The sequence below is a fragment of the Coloeus monedula genome (genome assembly GCF_965178545.1).
Source record: "Coloeus monedula genome assembly, chromosome: 2".
Classification (NCBI taxonomy): Eukaryota; Metazoa; Chordata; class Aves; order Passeriformes; family Corvidae; genus Coloeus; species Coloeus monedula.
In genome coordinates, this window is record NC_138782.1 from 113,941,298 (window position 1) to 113,961,788 (window position 20,491).

A 20,491-nucleotide genomic window follows, 5' to 3' on the forward strand; every position below is an offset into this window, starting at 1 on the left:
TGCTTTCCTTCTTATATAGAGAAAACTATAGACTCTATAGAGCTGATAAACTTTGGATAAAGTTTTCTCCTCTAGATGAAACTTGTATTTTCATCCGCAATTTTGAAAGCCTGCTATTTTCAATAAAGAATTATTTTCTTCACAGAAATGGATTCCTGGGACAGTCTGCATTAAGACTAATTCCATTTGATCATACATTATTTTTAACAAAGCCGCATATTCCAAAGGAAATCTATTCTTTCTTTTGATTTCTGAATAGCTTTCATGTCCAATTGTTCATTCTTCCTACCACTCAAACACACTGAATCTAGGAAGGGTAGCTGTGGCCTCCAAGAATATCAACACATGTTGCTGCTTTGTTATTAAAATAACCCAAACAAACACCCCCCTCAAAAAACCCCACAGCTGTTTACTTCTTGCTTTAGTTCACTTTCATTTGAGTGGTAGCTTATTAAGCTACGTTTTCAGAAGATGTAAAGAAAAATTACATTTTACACTCTTTGAGCCATTCTCCAGCACTTATTTCAGTTTCCCTTTCCTCAGTTTTCTTTCTGTCTTACATCTTCCTGCTCTTCACTTGCCATCACAAGACAAATTCATGGAATTTTTTGCAGTCATGCTCAGCACCAAGTTATGAGAATATATCATGTTTACATTTTTGGCTAAGATACCCACATAATTTAACATCTGATATTTTTTGACATGTGCTGATCTGTGAAACTTGGTGTTGATCCAATCGTGCCAAAAAACTTAAAAGAAACAGAGACTGGTGACCAAGAGCTAAATTGCTTTCTTCCACACCCTCCTCCACCAGATATGTTTTGCATTATGTATTAGGCTTTTTTTTTTTTTTTTTAATGCACGTACTCTTTAATGTCACTGGAAAGTTAGGGAGGAAGAAAAGGGAATATGTTTCAATGTTGGATGCCAGCCAAACTTTCTTTGGCAGGTCTGAGTGAAAAAAGAAACAGTGAACTTTTCAGAAACCTCCTTTAAAGAGAGATCCTTACCAGGAAAAAAAATTAAATTGCCTTAGCATATTAAAAATTTCAGAAGCGAAATCCTGACTTCATTGAAATCCCTGGCAAAACTCTGACTTGTTTCAATGAGACAAAGGTGTTTGTTGTAAACTCTCTGATCTTGGAAGATTTTGGCTGATGGAAGTAATTGCAGATGATCTAATCGGGATGAGGAGCAATCAATTAAATGGTGAAGGATGTCACAATGTTCAGCAGCCCACTGTAGAAAAAAGTCTTAGCCTGAAAGATACCAAATATCAAGTCAGGCAGGGTTTACTATAAAGAACAGAATTAGACTCGTCCACCCTTTGTTCTTCAAACTCAGGCCTCTTCTCTGAGCTTGTCCAGGCTGAGATTCAGCTCCAGCTTTGGAAATCTCCATGCTGGCACCCACATCCAGGTGGAATCCTCAAAGTGTTTAAACTGCTATTAGGATCAGAGGGAAGCTGGTCAATGCTCTCAAGCAACCTGCAAAGCCATTCGACTCATGCTACACTCAGGGTCAGGATGCTGTTCCCAGTTACAGAGGAAAATGCTCCTCTGGAGGGAAAATTTTCCCACTGATTTTAAGACAAGGTGGACTATGCTACCGTATAGGCCATTTGCCTCCTCACTGACCACAGAGCCCAGAAAATGAAAAATAATTGAGCTTGGGCTTCTGAATTGTCTTTGAGATAAAAGAATCTTGTAACAGGAGGGCTTTTGCAAATGTTTGTGGCAGGCTGACTTGTCAATCAAATTGATCCCTAATCATTACAGACATCTACTTGAGTCCAGCAGCTTCTTGGCAGATGGAGGATGGTGATGGGATAATTGCCCAGGCAAAAATTTCTGGCTAGAAAAAAAAAAAATCAGAAAACTTCTGGCAATGAAACTTTGGGATCAATAAGGTGCTTGAAATTTCTGTGGAGGAAATACACGTGAATATTTATACCAGCCTTGAACACCATCATCATGTAACATTATACCTTCTACATAAAAAATATGTCTTAGAACATTTTCCTCTCTTGGCCTGAGACTTTTTTTTTGACATCTGACTCCTACTTAGGCATGAGTCCTTAGTGTGCTTCAGAAGGGAAGGTGGCTGAAAATAGAATCAATGCTGTTTTAAAAATAGGAAAGCTATTAAAAATAGGACACTACAGCTTGAAAAATGAATGTTTTTATAAGTAAACACCATTGTGAGAAAGGCAATTCCAGGAGTCTAGCGTTCACAAACTTAGAAAATAACAGGGATGTAGTGCAGAAAAGCTATGCATTTAGAACTGGAGATAAGGAAAAAATGTAAATTAGATAATTCTTACCTTGCCATTGGAAAACAAGACAGATGTTTACGTCTCTTATGGTGGCTCTACATAAGTGTTGTCTGATATCCATCAGGAGCTGTGCCTACTTGCCAGAGTCAGGCAGGACCACAATGCCCTTAGTGTCAAACTTTCCCCTTCTGAAGGTACAGCTAAACAATTTGGAAGTTGTCAAATACCCTGAGGTACTGGAAAGTAGAAAGTATGGAGGCAACATGGCAAGATTGGCATCTCTGCAAGCAGGAAGCAGCATGAAACCCTGAAGAGAAGAGACTGTAAAGCTGCCAAATTAACATCCACAGCCTCCTTACCAGGGCTGAACATCTTACACTAGAAATTCAGTCCCTCAGTGGGAAGTGAAGCCTTCTTGTTAACACTAAAAATATTGCCTCTGCTTCTAATGGACATCAAAATCCCAAACACAGAGCTTACATTCTCTGGGTGAAGGCTCACAGGAGGTCATTTTATAAATGAAATTGAACTAGTTGGTCAACATGCTGCTACAGACTCTCAGCACTGGAAAATATTTCTATCCTGGGAACTGAGTCTGTGAATTTTATTAATTGGCTACAAAAGGTTATGATCTCTGCTTTTCATGGATTCCTGTTTATTACACCATGAGAAATCATCAGGCTAGCGACAAGGGTGGTCCTCATGGGTCTCTGGATAAAAAAATTATCAGTTCTTCTGAAACAATGCATCCTTGAGATACCGAGAAACTCTCTCTGTAGTTTCTTCCAGGAAGCACATCTTTCTTGAGTCATTAACAAACTATAGACAGTGACTTTTCACTAGATCCACAATTTAATAAATGCTTCTTAAAGACTTTTAACTTTTTTCTCATATTGGAAACACTGCAAAACATTATGGCAAGAATAAGAATAATTTTCCTGTTACACTGGGTTGGTTTTGTTGGGAACTATATCTGGCCAATCTCAGAATCTTATATCTTCACACAGAAGTAAATTGATGCAAATTAACAACGTGTTTTGTTTACATTCTATTTTAAAATTTAATTACTGGGCACATGGTTAGGGTAATAATTCCCTATAAGATACATGGTATTACCAGGTTGCTCTCTTATTTGTTCCCAGGCACAGAAGATTAATTATTAGCATCCATGGAGAGGCTGTAATTCTGCAGTGACACTTTGCTCCATGCCCTTCATGCATGTAGGAAGAAAGAAACAGGCCCCCTGTCTATCCAGCTGCCAGGACTTTTCCCACTTCTTTACCAGGTAGCTGAACTGATCCATTCCATGAGCCTTGATGCAGCCCCATCACCTGTATGTTCTAAGACCTGCCCTACTTTGCTTGGAGCCTTCAGTGGTGTGAGGCTGGGAATACCCACACAATTGTAAATTCAGTACCAAAATTTGCTTAAGGGATAATGTCAGTGCAATACAGTGCTGTGACAGGATAATGGTCTCCTGACACAATAAAACTGCCAAAAATAAACCAAGCAGTTTATAGATAATAAATGTCAAACAGAGGTAGATGTTTATTTTCAGAACATCACAAGCCTATTATCCTGTCAGACACTCCTGTTTCTATTTCTTTATTTCCATTATGGTAAATGAATAAGGAATAGTAAGGAATGAGATGTCCTGCAGGCCAATCACGAGCTCGTTCAGCCTGAAGGCTCCCACAAGGCATTAGTTTACCTCAACGTATGTTTTCTTGAGCAGTTGCCTTGCTCTGGTTCACTGACACATGAACTTTGTCAGACAGAAATCCCTCCATCTCTTCCAGGAGGTGTTTGTGTTCCATTCTTGAAGTTCTCACTGCTGTTAAACCTTTTAATCCTGTTAATCTTCATTCCAGTGAAGGGGGGCACATGGAGGGGAAACAAGGAGAAAACATTTGTCCCTGTGTCACATTGCTGGCATCTGAATCAGCTTGGCAGAGATGAGCATTAAATGGTCTTCAGAGGGGATAGATGAGGGTTGTGGGCAGAGTCAAAAAGGACATATTTCTGTAGGTATGATCACCATGAGTTTCTAGAAGTGCATAATGGATATCTCCTTTTTTGTCCATATTGCAAATAGATGTGGTTTGAGTAAATCCAATGTCATCTTTTATCACAGAATCACAGAAATCACAGAATGGTTGGAGTTGGAAGAGACCTTAAAGTTCCAAATTCCCTGCCATGGGCAGGGACACCTTCCACTAGACCAGCTTGTTCCACGCCCAGTCCAACCTAGCCTTGAACACTTCCAGGGATGGGGCATCCACAGCTTCTCTGGGCAACCTGTGCCTGGCCACACCACCTTCATAGTAAAGAATTTTTTTTGACATATGTTCCCTCAGATGAGCATTTTGCACTCCTTACTCCTCTTCTGTTGTTGTTGTTATTGGTGGTGATGGTATTTATTAATTTTTAATTATCTATATATTCATATTTTATGTTGGTGTTTAAGTATTAAATGATCACTATACTATTATTAATTTTTATTAGCATTAAACAATAAGTATGGTACTAGTAAAAATAATCTGTGCCAAAAGATGGCACAGTCTGTTGCTGAACAAAAAGTATGCTGCTGCATATAACAAAATTCAGAGCTACTGTAGTGGGCAGGGTGTCATGAAGAGGCCATGCCAGAGTGGTCTGGAGAATGGATAGAAAGGGAGGGAAGCAGAATTATCTGAAATGGGGTGGAAAGGGTGTTTCTAAAGGAAAATACGCTGAGAAGACCGTCATGCAAGAAGAATGCTGTGGTGACATTTGATCTCACAAATATTATTTATTTTGTGTGCAGCTTTCCATTCACCATCTAAGTGAAGTCAAAAGGCCTCCAGAAAAAAACAGCATGACTAAGGGAACTCTTGGCAGCTTTCCTGTGCAGAGAATGCCAAGGGCACAGTATTAACCTTCAGACTTCACTCTGGTCCCTTTCTCTTCTGTCACTGGTTTTCCTGAGATTGCTCCACTTTCTCTTGGGGGAATGGCATTGCATTAAGATGTTTTTAGTCTCCTTCTTTCTTTATGGCTGAAAGAAAAGCATCCAAGACAAAACCCCTACACAAAGGAGTGTTTATCTGGACATGAGCCCTAGTATTCCATGAACAGCAGCCTGGACTAAATTTAGCACATGTACTACCTAGGAATGACTGAACGTCTGATGGTCAGCATCTGAAAAAAGCACTTCCAGGGGGAAGATGGATTTGGGCATCAAGGGAAAGGCCGGAGTGTCATGATAAGGCTGTTTCAGGATTATCTCATGGTAGATGGATGCAGTTCTTTTTGTTTGTTGTGACTCTTAATTGCATCTATCCACAGAGCCTTGTTAATTAACATCAGTACAGAAGGGGAACAGATTTACTAAAACATTCCACAATTTCTGCCCATAGGGATCCTTCCATGCCCTTTCTGACTGGGTTTTTCATCCCAGTTGCAAGGAGAGATGTCTCTGGTAAACAACCTGGATGAATGATGGCACCTGATGACACAAGTGACACTTACCCTCTCTAAGAGTGCAGTCATCTCACCTGACTTCAACCACCCTTACACGGGCAGGTAGTGACAGGACAAGGGGGAATGTTTTAAACTAAAAGGGCAGATTTAGATTAGATTTTAGAAAAAACCTTTTACTGTAGAGGATGGTGAGGCCCTGGAACAGGCTGGCCAGAGAAGCTGTGGCTGCCCCATCCCTGGAAGCATCCAAGGCCTGGCTGGACGGGGCTTGGAGCAACCTGGGATAGTGGAAAGTGTCCCTGCCCTTGGGAGGGGGTGGAATGAGATGATCTCTATGGTCCTTTTCCAACCCATTCTGTGATTCTCTGATCTGAAGGTCAGGGATCTGGACTGAACAAACTGTCAAGGAGCCATCAATAGTACCTGGAGACAGACAGTCATGTCCAAAGGCTGTTTCATCCCCATCTAAAAAGAGTTAAAAGTCTAAGATGAACCTCCTGGTGAAGATGTCTTTTTGATGATTATTAAGAGACCTCTCTAACTTGATAAGACTAGGTACATATTTTTAAAGAGCCAAAGTCATGTGAGTTGTAGCCCATCCCATAAATGAATTTCATTACTTTCAATTGCATATTATTTCAGTAGTGCAATTCAAAATACACTCTGCAAACTGAAATCACAGGAAAAATGAATAGGTGATAAAATTATGAAAGTTAATTATATCAGATGAAACAATGGGATTTTCAATTATGTTTTTATTTCAATATTAACTGTCCTTAATATTTAATTTTAAATTCTGACACCTCTGTTAACCTACTTAGAATAAGATGGGACTGAGATATTACTTATATTTATATAAATAATTTAAACTAATTTCAAGAAGTTCAGGGTTCCTACCGAAGTTATAAAAATGTGAAATCATTTAAACTGTGAAAAGCACTGAGCAAGTAGCAGGAAGCTGGAATTTAGGACTCAAAAAGGTGGGAAAATTTTTTATTTCTCTCTGGAAGGATGACATTTGCTATGGTGATTCAGTGATAAAATCTTATGGAGTTCTGAAACTATTTGTTCCATTTATTTGTACACATTATAGTTTAGCTTCATCACAGATGCAAATCATGTCATTAAAAGCTCTCCAACCCTGCTTATGCATCTAGGACATTTAAGATAATTTTATTTAACTAATAAAAATGATTTTTAAAACCCTTGGTTTCTGTACTTTAATTAAATTCCTGGATCCATGTGAAAGTCATTTGGCACCTACTATGTAGGGGGAGGAGAAGTTAATTACATCTCTAGAAAATAAGAAATTTGTCATTCACACTTTTTCAGCAAAACAGACACGAAAAAATAGAGGACCCAGATAAGGGTATTCTGTGTTATTCTGTATATTTTGTTAGGTAAATGCATAGAGATAAAGAATACCCTGTATCTGCAAAAGTGTGTCCCAGATTCCCACGACCACTGAAGGTGAACATAAGAACATATATATATATGCGTGTGTGTGTGTGTGAAAAATATTTTTTACTTTCTCTTGGTGTATTATGGAAAAAGCCCCACATCCATGTTTTCACTTTTTTTCATCCCTGAGGAGGGTAAGGCTGGAGAAATATGATCTGCTCCAAAGCTGATGAGTTTTGTATCCACAATTCAAGAGAAGAAATAGTAGGAAAGTCATAGCAGACTCCTAAAACCTTCTGATGGAGGTTGGGACCCTTCTCCAGGCAGCTGATGCCAGCACTTGCCTATTCTCTGTGTTAGAAGGTGTTGGTGCAATATCCAACAGCCTGCTTGCTGAAGTTGCATGTTATCCCAGTCGCCAAGGTCATGCAAAACATACTAATTCTTTCTTCTTTTATATCTGCTTTCCATATATTCAAAAAAAACCCATCATGCCCCCTTTGTTCTTTGCATATGCATTCTGCGAAGAATATTCTCAGAGGGACCAGTACTGTCCCAAGAGGATGGAAAATAGGTAAAGCACGAAGAACTGAGAAGTTTGCAGAGAGGAGATGATTTTGGATTACGGACAAGTCTCATAAACACTTGGGAAGGGGAAGGAGTGGGATATTGATGGTGAGACGCTGGCACAGGTTGCCCAGGGAAGCCGGGTATGTACCATCCCTGGGGGTGTTCAAGGCCAGGTTACCAGGGCTTGAGGGAACCTGATCTAGTAGAAGGTGTCCCTGCCCATGGGCAGGAACCAGGAAGGTTCTTTAAGGTCGCTTCCAACCTAAACCATTCTGTGATTCTGTGATGATTCCGTGATTCTCAGAGTATCGCATCACATTCAGTAAGTTGGTCCTAATACTCAAAGCTCTTCATGATCTTGGCATGGCATTCCTAAAAGAAAAATTAATTCATGTCCTTTTGGCAAGACAGAGCCATTCACAAAAAAGACAGGGCAATCAAGTTGACTTATAGCAGAGCTCTCTGCAATTAGTTTACTGAAATTCTGCTTCATAATCCCTCCCCATGGGAGAGTGTGTCACTGGAATCAGCAAAGATGAAAGAGGCTCTTCATGGGTTTCATAGCCATTTCAGCAGGGCAACTTGACTTCATGGGAGACAGAGATATTTAAACAGAGGTAAATTTGCTTTTGAAAAGTTTTGTTTATCTTTTATTGCAACTTAATTAAAAGCCATTGATAGCAAATGATGAGGTTTCTGCTGCAGCAAGTTGCTCAGGCAATAATTTTCGTGCTAATGATAACAGAATCTTGAAGTTAAACCCAATAATTAAACTCAGCAAAGAACATCAGAGGAATATTATTGACTGAGGCATTAACTCATATTTTGTTGAGGTAGGACATCTCGTGCCATGCAGTGCAACCTGCTTGTAATGAAGTCCATTTGAAATGTTTAGAGGCTGTTGCTTGGATAAATGGCATGAGACAAGTGGGCAGTGATTCCTTGCTGTCATGCAGATATGAATTTGCAAGGGACATAGAAAGAGGACTGCAATGACAGAATTCTCTCCACTCTCCTTATAGTTTTTCATGTATAAGCAACGGAAATGGTCCTTCATCAAATTAAACAGGGGTGACCTTTTTTTGTCCAAAAATTAGAAATTAAAGTTTAGAGTACACTATCATAACACAGCATTGAGACAGGACCTTTCAAACAGCAACTTATCCTTGAACTGTTCACTCAAAATTAAAATTTCAACTCTGGACCACACTTGTCCAAATCAAGTCTATCTCTGGCTCATCGCTTTATAACTTTAAACAACACTGATGTTAAACCCATATCAAGCCTTAAGGTGTAAGCAGCAGTATTAAGTGACATGTCTTAGAGACATGTTCCATGTGATGTTGGACTCTTTTGGAAACTACCCTATTTTTTTTGAAACGTGCACAGATTGTGATGAAGTGAAAACTCATTCTCCCTATTTGATCATCCTCATAATTCAAACTACTTGGTAATACTAGACCAAAGAAAGAGTTTTGACAAATCTGCAACAGTACATCCATTTGGAAAATGAACCCATGCATGATAATTACTTTCAGGCAGTCATTTTCTAACCAGCTTTCCACCCATCTTACTTTAGATTTAGCATGACCATCTTTCTCCAGTTTGTTATTTGTGATAAAATAACATTAAATAATATTAGCAGGCATCCTACAGTCTAGTATTTAATGACGGCTTTTAGCTATCCTGAAGCCTGTTGTAGAAGGAACTGACACTTTTTTTCTGTACAAAACCACATTCCTGCTCATTTCCTTCTGTGAGCTTTCAGATAGTTATAGTTTCATTACCTCTGGTTTACTGGTGAGTAGCCTTTGGTTTATTATTCCTCCTCTTTCTTTTCAAAAACATCCACTTTATTTGCTTTATCCTATCTTATGGGACCTTACCTGACTTCTAGGAGTTCACAGACACCTGATAAAAATTCCAAGATATTTTCCATTTGTTATCTGAGAATCCAATTTAAATTCATCCAAGTGTTCTCACAACCTCTTCTACTTCTGTTCTACTTTAATTTGTATTCCTCTTTTTCTGGCATCAATTTTTTAGCCATCTGATTTGATCACACCTTACCCTCTTGTTGAAAATAGAAGCAAAAATGTTATCAAATATTTATACTACCTTGATGAAGAGTCAAGAGGATCCAGTCTAAGCAAATGTTAATTAGTGTGATATACCACAGTGTCCGTTCCCTCATGGAATGATCTAAACCATCAAATGCCTGAGGTGTTTGGTGGGGGTTAGGATCCATCATAGGCAGAAGAAGTTGCTTAAAGGAGACAGTTTTAGAGAGCACTAAGTGCATACGGAGAAGGAGGGGGAAAAGGAGAGGGGGGTGCATTTGGGCAATGAGGGAGACTGCACTGACAAACTTTCAATGAACAGGTGAGGTTTGTATCAGGTCAGAATTGCCTGTTGATCTCCCTGTTCTGTACTAATTCTGACATTTCAAAATTAGAAGGTTCCTTTGGGACCGGGGCTTTTTTTTCTGCAGCTGCTACCGTTCTCCTTTCCTCTGTATTCCTCCCATCGAAGTTGCCTGAAATGACACCCCTGACACAGTTACTGAGCACAGTTACAAAAAAAAAGAGAGGCTCTGTGAAACAGGAAAATTTACATACAGGCTGAGGTATCTTGTGTAGTCAAGAGTTTCTAGAGGAGTGTTTTTCAAAAGGCCAGAATTCAGGGGATGTTCCAAAGGGTGGGAAGCCTTGTCAATAATACGTGTCAATAATGACAAATATCTCCTGGGAAAGCCACAGCAGCATCAATAACGGAACTGATGCAGGGTAGGAGAGAAAGGCAAAATTAATGAAGAATAAATAAGAGGGAATGTAATTAATTAATACTAGTCACCAAAATTTTACAGAAAACACCTCACAAAACAAATGCAATTTAAATATTTGATGATTTTCCAAGAGTGGCTAATTAAGGTAATAACAAAGCTATAACCTATTTAGAGTTCAGTCTGGTGTTTGACTTTTTGCTGCATAACATTTTGATTAAAAAATTGGCTCCACATCATATTAATAAGGCAAATGATAGGAGATTAGGAAGAGGGTAATGCACAAACCTGCAAAAGAGTTTGTCAAAACGGGAAACTATGAGGGAGAGAGGATGCTCTTAGTAGGGCTCTGCGCAGACTATTGCCAGGTCTGGTGCTATCCCATGTTTCTGGAAGGCTGGTTGCAATTGCCATTGGTTGGACTCAATGATCTTAGTGGTCTTTTCCAATCTTAATGATTCTCTGTTTGTTCTTATATATCTTTTCCTTAGGAGGGATCCACTTTAACGGGGGGTCTCTCTAACCAACAGCTGTGTTTTTGGCTCCTATCAGAGCAGTCCTACAGCAAGCACCCAAGTTCCCAGACAAGTAGTGATGACAGGTGCCTTGAAACCCTTGTAAAGATCCACTTTATCTAATTTAGGTGATTGAATTTAGGCAGGCAAGATATCTCCTTGAAGGCCTCCAGAGCACCCTATCTCTACTGACCATGTTGTGAACTTCAGCTCTTCTTTTGGGAGGAACTTGACACTGAGTCAGATAAACTGGATCACATCCCCTTGGATCACTTGGCCTATATAAATCTACAGTCTCAAATTATGGGGGACTCTGCATCATTCACTCAGCCTTTCTTGCTTTTAAATTCATTAAATTAGTCCAGTGCAACAAAAACCTGATACCACACATGGGAATCATCTTTACTCTCTATAGTGCATGTGCTGTGTCAAGAGCTAAGAACATCCAGAGTTTTCATTAAGGACAAAATATGACCTGAATAAAATTCTTGCTTTGCCAGGAATTTAGGGCATGAAAATTGAATTTCCAGCTGGTGTAAGCAGAGACAAAATCACCAATTTCCTGGTTTTATGAAGAAATAACAGTCTTTCCTTTTTCTAACACTCTGTTTTTCTTTTCTCTTTGCCTATGTCTTAGTTCCAGTCATTCAGAATCCGCTCTTCTATTTTTCTATTTTATAGCCATCCCACAGGAGTAACGTGAAATATAACCAATCAGTACTTGTAAAGCACTTTGAGGCTATCAGGTGGAAGGGAGTGTATAAATGCAAATTGTTACGATTGCTCTTACACTGCTGCCAAGGGACCTGCAAACAGAATCAGGTCCCCATATATTCAGATCTACACAGATGTGACTTAGTCACATCTTGTGAAAGCAGGCAGAAGATACAAGCTGAGGAAGCATAAGAGGATAGAAGTTTAATAAAATATAGAAAAAGATCGTTCAGGGATTGTGTATGAGTTCAAGACTGAATCACTGTTCTATCACAGATTTTTGCTCAGTTTTGCTTCTAGCACTGATCCCAATATCTGTTTTTGGAATATTATCACACTGTGTTGTCTACACTGGTTTGTGTTGTTCATGATGCAGTGACCTGGTCTTTCTGGGCTCCTCTTGCAGTCAGTGTAATCTAATACAGCTTTTATGGAACAATCCTCGTGACTGTGGTTAGACATCCACTCAATGATGAGTAGATCTCATATGCTGAGACAAATTATGGCCAAATGTTTCTCATCATCAGCTATACATTGTCTGGGGTAGACCCAGACAACTGTCCCAGATGTTGGCATCTACATTTGATTAGGCAAATCCCATCCTATAATTACCTCTGTCAGTAGATTAAAAGCTGCCAGGGAACATTCCCAAGCACTGGAATGCAATCATCTGTATTCTTCAGTTTTAGAACGGTGCCTGGAAATATTTTGGCCCAAAACAACCAGCACTTTCCCAGTGCATTCCTGAGAGTGGCTCAGGATCCAGCACCAGCCAGGGACCATTCTGAGTGGCTGGTTTGGATGCAGCTATTCCAGAGACAAGGATATTTTATTGCTGTAGACACTGACAGGCTGTGCCAGCTGGACCCAGAGCTAGAAACTGGACCCTGGCACTGTTTGGTTTACCAGGAGAGTCATACCCACAGCTCAACACCCACCACAACTGTGACTGGGAGCATTCAGTGGTTCACAAAAATGCATCCTGAGGTCCCAAGTTGACAGAACATTTACAGCCCTGATGGATCATTTTTGGTTTTGGTATGGGTTTGTTGATCTGGGTTTTTTTCAAATGTTGCATTACTCTGTAGAAGACAGAAAGAAAGAAGCTATGCTGATACATTTTGCATGGACTCATGACCATGTAGGTTTGCTATTCATGAAACAAGTTCTCTGGCTCGCTGTTATAAATATCTTAAAGCAATGCAGCTTTTAGGAGTAATAAAGTACTTTATCTTCAGCCTCCTTTCTGAGGTAAGAAATTAATTAGTTTTCATATTCCTTTTTACCTCTTATTGAAACCACCATGCCCTCATGATGTTTAACAGCCAACAATACCTGTAGGAGAGATTTATTGCATATCTCTTGATTTTGTGTCAGTCTAAAGGAATAAAATCCTAGATCTGGCTTCTCTTTGCTCCTCCTCATCAGTTTCTGTAGCAGCTTCTCTTACTACACTCATCCCTGCCCTCACAGGACTCACAGCAAAGGGCATTTCAGGCTGCTTTCTAAACAGGAGACTAAGGGGACAGAAGGAGCAGAGGCAGCTTCAATAAAGGAGAAGCAAGAAGCCTCTTAGGAGGATGTTTTATGAAGGTGGTCTCTTCTATAAGATCTATGGAATTGCCTTTTAATCCTGAACCCACCTTTGTAAACAGAAAATAACACTGCTGTGTGGCATCACCCTCTGATCTGGGCTAAAGGACAGCACTGCCCCCCATCCTCCCTAAGGAGGTGAAATAAGGCAAGAATCCAAGATGTTGTCAGACCAAGAATTAATACCATCTATTTCTTACTGGGATTCCTGTGCTTAGGAGAGGATTTCCGCCTTCCTCTGGAACCTCAACATTAAAAATACATTGCAGTACTTTCCCCAGTCAGTTTGAAACCTCACAACATAAATTTGGTGTCTGTGTAAAGCCCTCACAGAGAACTGGGTAGCAGGTACAATTGACAGAGCCACAGATCTCCATCTAGGGATGGGATGTAGCAGACACCTTTGTTTACAAAGTACTTTTCCAAATAGGCAGGGACATGAGAATCAAGTCACATGGTGACAGAAGAAATGAATATTCATTGTTTGCCTTTTATGATAGTAGGAAGCACAGCAGCAAGAGCTGAAAAGATGGGGTTTAATTTTTACAGAAGTGATAAGGAACACATGTGGGAATGCATTTGTTTGATTTTTTCTCTCATCTGCAGAAGCTTCCTCAGTCATTTCCATTTTCTCCAGATGAATCAATATTTTCTCTCTAACAAAAGAAAACAAAACCACAACTTAACCTCCCCACCCACACAGAACATATTACTTAACTGCCTGCTGCTCCCAGCTATCTTCGCAAGCTGTGTTCTTGCAGCATTTTAATTTTTCAGCCCTCTCAAGAAATATAATAACATTAACATTATGCATTTTATGTTGCTTTTATTTGTTACAGGTCTTGCAGTTCTTTTCTAACACTGGGAGCTTTTATCAGGTTACAGTGTGAATTAGATATATAAGCTTAGAAAACGGCAAGGATGATTTTGCAATAAAAAAAAAAAACTAATCAGGAGAAAAACATGTCTGTGTCTTTCTAATAAATTTCCAAGAAAGCTTCTAATTTTTGGTTAAAACCCCTGAAATTTAATACGATTTTCAGAATTAATTGGGGAAAAAATATTTAAAATATATTCAAAAAAGCTGGATTTTTTAATTGACAATTTTTTCTTTTCAAAACTAAAGTAACTTGTTGTAGGAGACACAAAGCAATCTGCTCAATGTGCAGAATAAAGCACTGGGTTTACATCCAATATTTTTCAAATCTGCTTTTCATGTGTGAAAGGATTGGCCAAGTTCATCCAACAAATATTAACCCTTTGAAAACCCTGTCTTGCATTCTTTACTTATGTGAGCAGTATTGTAGCAACTTCTCCAACTGCTCTGCATCTACTTCAGGAAATAGAACCCAACACGGGGAATAAAACTTATGCAATAAAGCTGAATACTTAAAAATATATCAATACATGATCCAGTACATTTTTCCTCCCATACCAGAGATTCAAAGGCTCTTCAGCTTTTACTTTTTCCCTGTTACCGCTACAGCCTCCTGGGCCTCTTCTGACAGCCTGGCTGTCCATGCTTTTCAGCAGTGTCAGGTGTTTCTGTGTAAAATCTCCAGTGACAATGGGTGCAGGTTTCCGGTCTTGCAGGGCCTGACATAAAAGGCACATAAAAGGCACCTCAGTGTTTCATTCCCCCCCCCCCCTTCTTCAGCTGGAAAGGTTTTCCCAACTATTTTCAAGACCACTACACAGCACAGGAAAAAACCAGCCAATTCAACCACAGTAACCACTGGTTTTGCTTTGTATTTTTTTCCCTGAAGGTAACCCCAGTTCTTACATCCTTTCTCCACTGCTGTCATCCCCCAGTAGAAACAAACCTCTTCTGTCTCCCCCTTCCCATCCCTGCCTTCCCTGTGCAGTGCTGGTCCTGCTGTTCAATGAAATCCAGAACTGAAATGAGAATTCCTAAGGGATTTTTTCTTATGATCCACATTTCTAAAACTAAACTCTATAGCACATTAGAGTTTTTCTTCCAGTTTGAGGTAGAAAATCATAAAAGTGTGTGAACATGAACTGCTTGTTGGTCTGAAGTTTGTTTTGTTCATACGTACGCAGCCTCTGTCACTATTCTGAATTATCCCCCTGCATTATTTTTTCACTATTTAATGTCTTTTTATAGCATTAATTTTTACTATATCCTCCCAGCTATTAAACCATAACAACTTAAAATCACTATGTCAATAGGACTGTTTGTGCCTTTACTTGTTTTTGAATCTCCGTATGGCAATCTGGCTCCTGGATACCCAGCATACCTGTTTTCAGTACACCTATGCCACCCCCTCAAGCCTGTTGACAATTCTTATTTACACTATTTTGACTCAGTAGCCCTTTGAGCTGAACACAGTCCACCAGTGCAGCCTCATCAGAGAATCAGATGGACTGTTCCCATCCTCCTTGCTTTAGGTTACCTGCAAGTAAATTTGATTTGCTTTGACTTTCTGCTCTTTTCCAAAGCCTTTTCCAAAACCATGTCTACTTTGCCCTGGGCTGTAATCCCGTTATTTTCTTTGTGCTGAATCAATTGTTTCCAAAATTGTCTCCTTTCTGGGAATAGGCAGCTTCAATTATTTTCCTCAGACAGATCTGCACTTTTCCAAGCTGAATCGTCTCAAATATTCCGGAGTGTTTTTAGTTTCTGTCTGTGGTTTGCTATTTCTCTGAGCTCCAGAGTCTGTGAACCATCACTCAGTTCCCCCAGCTAACATCCCTGACATGTCTGTTATTCCACTTTAAAGAGGATTCATTGGATAACACCAGGGAGGATATAAATATCAGCATATCCCAGCACCGTTCTCAGAAAAGGTGCTGATGCCCTGCTTGTTCCTGAGACGTACTTCAAGCTGACTTTTTAGATCCTCCATGGATTTTGCCATTTGGGATGACCAATATAATGCACTGCTCACTTTATCATCTACGTTACCTTACCTGTGGGGTAACACTTGCAGGCGCCTTCAGATCAGCAGTATCTAGGCCACTACACAAAAGGCACGATGTGCTTGCAGCACCCATTCAAGTATCTAAAAATTAAGCCAGTTTTACTGGCCTTAGTGCTGGATTACACGTTGTTACCATGTACTCCCAGGGACAGGCAAGACCAAATGGCAGAGCCCTTTGGCACTATTCTTTATCCTCCTGCTCAGGAAGGGAGCACCATGTACTCAGTCACACCTTTTGCTGCACAACTTTATTTGCCCCCTGTCATACATGAAATCCCTATTTGTGCTTGGTCTTTGCATATTAAGTGCTTTAAATAATTAATTTTGAGTTAATTATTTTTAAATTGAATGTTACAATTAACCCATCAGCCCAGGTACAAAAATCCAATTCCATTATCAGTGTTTCTATTTGTTTAAAATTTATTAATAGAGTTGCACCCTTCCCAGTTAAAATTTTCCCAGTTAAAAATCACAAACTTGCCCCTTTTCAAGCTGCAAACCACTGGTACACCATAAGAGTTACCTTTCCTGTGTTTACTGTATACTTTTACAAGTGTTCTGAGGTGTGTTGGATGTATTTTAATACTTTTTGTAGGTGTTTCACTTGCATTTTGATTCCAAGGCCAAAACCCCCCCACCCAGTCTTAATAGCCAGCAGCTATTTCTAGCTGCAGAGCCATTACTCTGCAGGCAAGTTCCATGGCAACCTGAATACCTGAATTTTAATGAAGGTATTGTTTTCCCTTATCTCTAACTGATACCACCCCCCTTGACAACGATGAGCCATTGGTGGACAGAGATGATCCATCAAAGGGAAAGCACCAATCGCCTTGGACCGAAGGGGCGGGCTGGGGGCAGACTGGGGGCGGAGCAAAAACTATAAAAAGGACGAAGCCAAGAAGCGGTCTCCCTCTCTCTTCTCTCTTCCCTCTTCCCCTCTTGCTCTCTCCAGACTAGCTGTGGGAGACATCGGTGCTGGGCATTAAAAGCCTTACCCCTTTTAAGGGGCTTTTAGTAATTTTTTTAAGTCAACCCAGCACTGCAAGTTTTTTCTCTACCTGAGGTCTAGTGCTGTCTCAGCCAGAAGATCTCAAATCCCTGCGCTCCTGGGGCATACCATCTACCGAGCCATAGGATCCCAAATTTTTATATTTTTCTGATTTCTGTAATTTTTCAATTTTTTTCTGTTTTCAATAAATTAATCTTTTTAAGAGTTGTCTCATTTCTCACACCCCCTCTTTATACGGTCTTCATTTCAGCCATGCTGTGTCGGAATTCTCCACTGCAGCATCCTGGCAGTTCTTGTCCTGGTGTTGTCCAAGACCTCAAGAAGCTGCAGAAAAAAATCGTCCTTTGCTGTATCTTATTCAGGCACTAGAGGGACCTGCCTATCCCAAGGTAGTCCAGTCAACTTGTGCTGTGTTCCTGTGGTCACCAGCTGTAATAAATCATCTCAATTACTGTCTGTGACCTAACAGGTCAATGGAGAATTGTTTTAAGGTCAAAAACCTGTAGATTTAGATTAGATAGTAGGAAGAAATTCTTTACTGTGGTGGTGGTGAGTCACTGGAACAAGTTGTTCAGAGTTGTGGCTGCCCCATCCCTGGAAGTGTTCAAGGCTGTGTTGGATGGGACTTAGAGCAATCTGGCCTAGAGGAAGGTGTCCCTGCCCATGGCAGGGAGTTGGAACAAGATGTTCTTTAAGGTCCTTTAGAACCCAAACCATTCTATCATTTTGTGATCTGGCCAAGCTCCTGAGCAATTATCAGCTCTGTGAAGGACCCACTGGGCAAGGCCACAGCAACCAAGAGAAGTGATTCCAGGTTTCTCCCTGTTAGGCCAGCTCCCAACTCCATCTCAGTCACAGGAGCAGTAAGTGCCAAGGATCCAAAGGCTCCAGGCCCATAGTGCTCAGGTATCTCTGCCACCCCAAGCTTAGACATGGTCACATACTCTGTTAAGGGCTGTTAGAAGCCTAAACGTGTAGAAATTAGGAATCAGGCTCTGGGCTCCCACTGAAGGTCTCACTTCTGTGTGTAAGTACAAAGGTTCGATAAAGCCTTTGCATTTAGACTTTATTCACTGGGAGCACTCAACCATTGGCATAAGTACATCATAAAATAGACAAAGAGCTGTAATATGTACCAACGGAGATTAGCATTTCCTGGGGTTATTGAGGAAGGCAGTATCTTATGATGAGCAAATAGAAGGCTGACAGGGTTTTTTCTACAGAACTTCCCACCTTAGACCTCTCCTTCATGTTGCCTGTAAGAACTCCAGTCTGCATTTGAAGATCAACAATATCTAGGCCACTAAATAAAAAAAGCCTGATTTTGAAAGCCATTATGTGCTTGCAGCACCCAATCAAATACCTAAAAACTAAGCCAGTTTTACTAAGGCAGTTGTTTCCACACTTCTGAAGGAGTTCAGGCTCCCAATCTGAATCACTGTCTCTGCACCCTAATGTAGGCCCTCCAAAGCCGTCACAGATGGGCTCCTTCTCCTCCAGTCCTGTTCATCCACGCAGAATCATAGAGTCAGAGGATGATTAAGGTTGGAAAAGACCTCAAAGATCATCAAGTCCAACCATTAGTAGCAGAAGAAGCATGTGTAGAAGGCATGTCAGCATGAAAGGGACTGCTGAATACGCTGTTTCTTCTCCAGAACACTGATAAATACTTCAAGCTGAGTGCAGCCTGCTGTTTGTCTAGTACTGAATCCGACAGCGGCTGATAACTGACATTTTTGGGCTCCCCAGTTTCCATTCACCCTCCTGTTTCTGTAGGGGTTTATTATGGAAGAGCTTTGTTCTCTCAGACTTTGCAGTGTCCTTGGTCCCATACCATAATAAATAATTTCTGCTTGACAAAACTTGCTAAAACATAACAGAAATTTGGTGAAAGGGGAGACACCAGGCAGAGATCTGCATTTTTGGGTTTTGTTTTTAATTACATTTCTGGGATTTAGAATTACAAGTATAAAGCCAGCCTGCCTTTCCTCCTGCCTCTCCTGTCAGCTCTGCTGGGGCTGGACCTGCTGTCCCGGGCAGTCCTGGCTTAGGCTCCCAGAGGAGCAGACCTTGCTGTCTGGAGAGTTGGTGGGCAGCTTGCCTGCTGCAAATGCATTTCTCTGCTGCTCTCCTTTGGTCCGAAGGAGCTGCAGAATCTTCCTCCTCTTATGTAATGGTCCGGTGGTGTCTTTGCTTGGAAAATCTCTTTTTCAGCTGGAGGGTGTCAAGAGATGTGTCCTACCTCCCCTGGGTCACTGCTGAGAGAGCAGCTGGCCAAGGGACATGTGCCAGGGTGTGGGGCAGCAGAAAGGAGCAGCTCCTCTCCCCTTCCTCCCCTTGTGTCCAGCATTTCCCAGGGTCACCCTCCTCCTCACAGGAGCACGGGGCAGCTCCGCCGGGGCGACCCCGGGCAGCACATGGGGGAAAGGAGAAATTTGGGCTGGGAGTTTTGCTTGGAGCGGTGTGTGCCGTGTGTCGCGTGTCCCCCTGCCCCCCGAGAACCACAGCGCGGATGGGGCAGAGCCGAGTGCGGGGAGGATGCGGTGGGACCGGGGAGTGAGAGCGGAGCGCGGCGGGGGGGATGCAGTGGGACAGCGGGATGAGAGCGGAGCTCCACGGGGGGGATGCGGTGGGACAGGGGGATGAGAGCGAAGCGCGGAGAGGAGATGCAGCAGCCGCGGAACCGGGGCATGGAGAGAGGAGTACGGCGTGGGGTTGCTGCAGCCGGGGGACGAGAGTGGAGCGCGGTGCCTGCTGCTGCTGCTGTGGGAAAGCGGATCGCCAAGTCTCCGGGCCGAGCTCTCCCTCCTCCGGCAACCGGCGGGGATGGGGAGGGGGAGCGAGGGAGGGGCACGGAGGGGTCGGGGGACGTTAAAATGCAGCATCATCCTCCGGCCCCGGCGAATTCCGTGCGTGTGTGTGTGCGAAGGGGCGGAGGGGGGAAAGTGGCAGCGCTGCCCGCACCTCCCGGAGCAGCGGGGCCGGGCGCGGGGCTACGCGCGGCGCGGAGCGGAGCGGGCACTGCGGAGCCGGCAGCGCTCCCGGTGCAACGCCCGAGCCTCGCCGGAGAAAGGGGGGCACCGGGCGGGAGGGGAGGGAGGGGAAGGGGAGCGGCGATGCTGCTTGGCTTGGGGGGAGGGAGGAGAGAGGGGGAAAAAAAAAAAAAGAGAGAGAAAGAGGGAAAAAAAGGCAAGGACCCCCCCCCCTCCTCCCTCCCCTGCCCGGTCC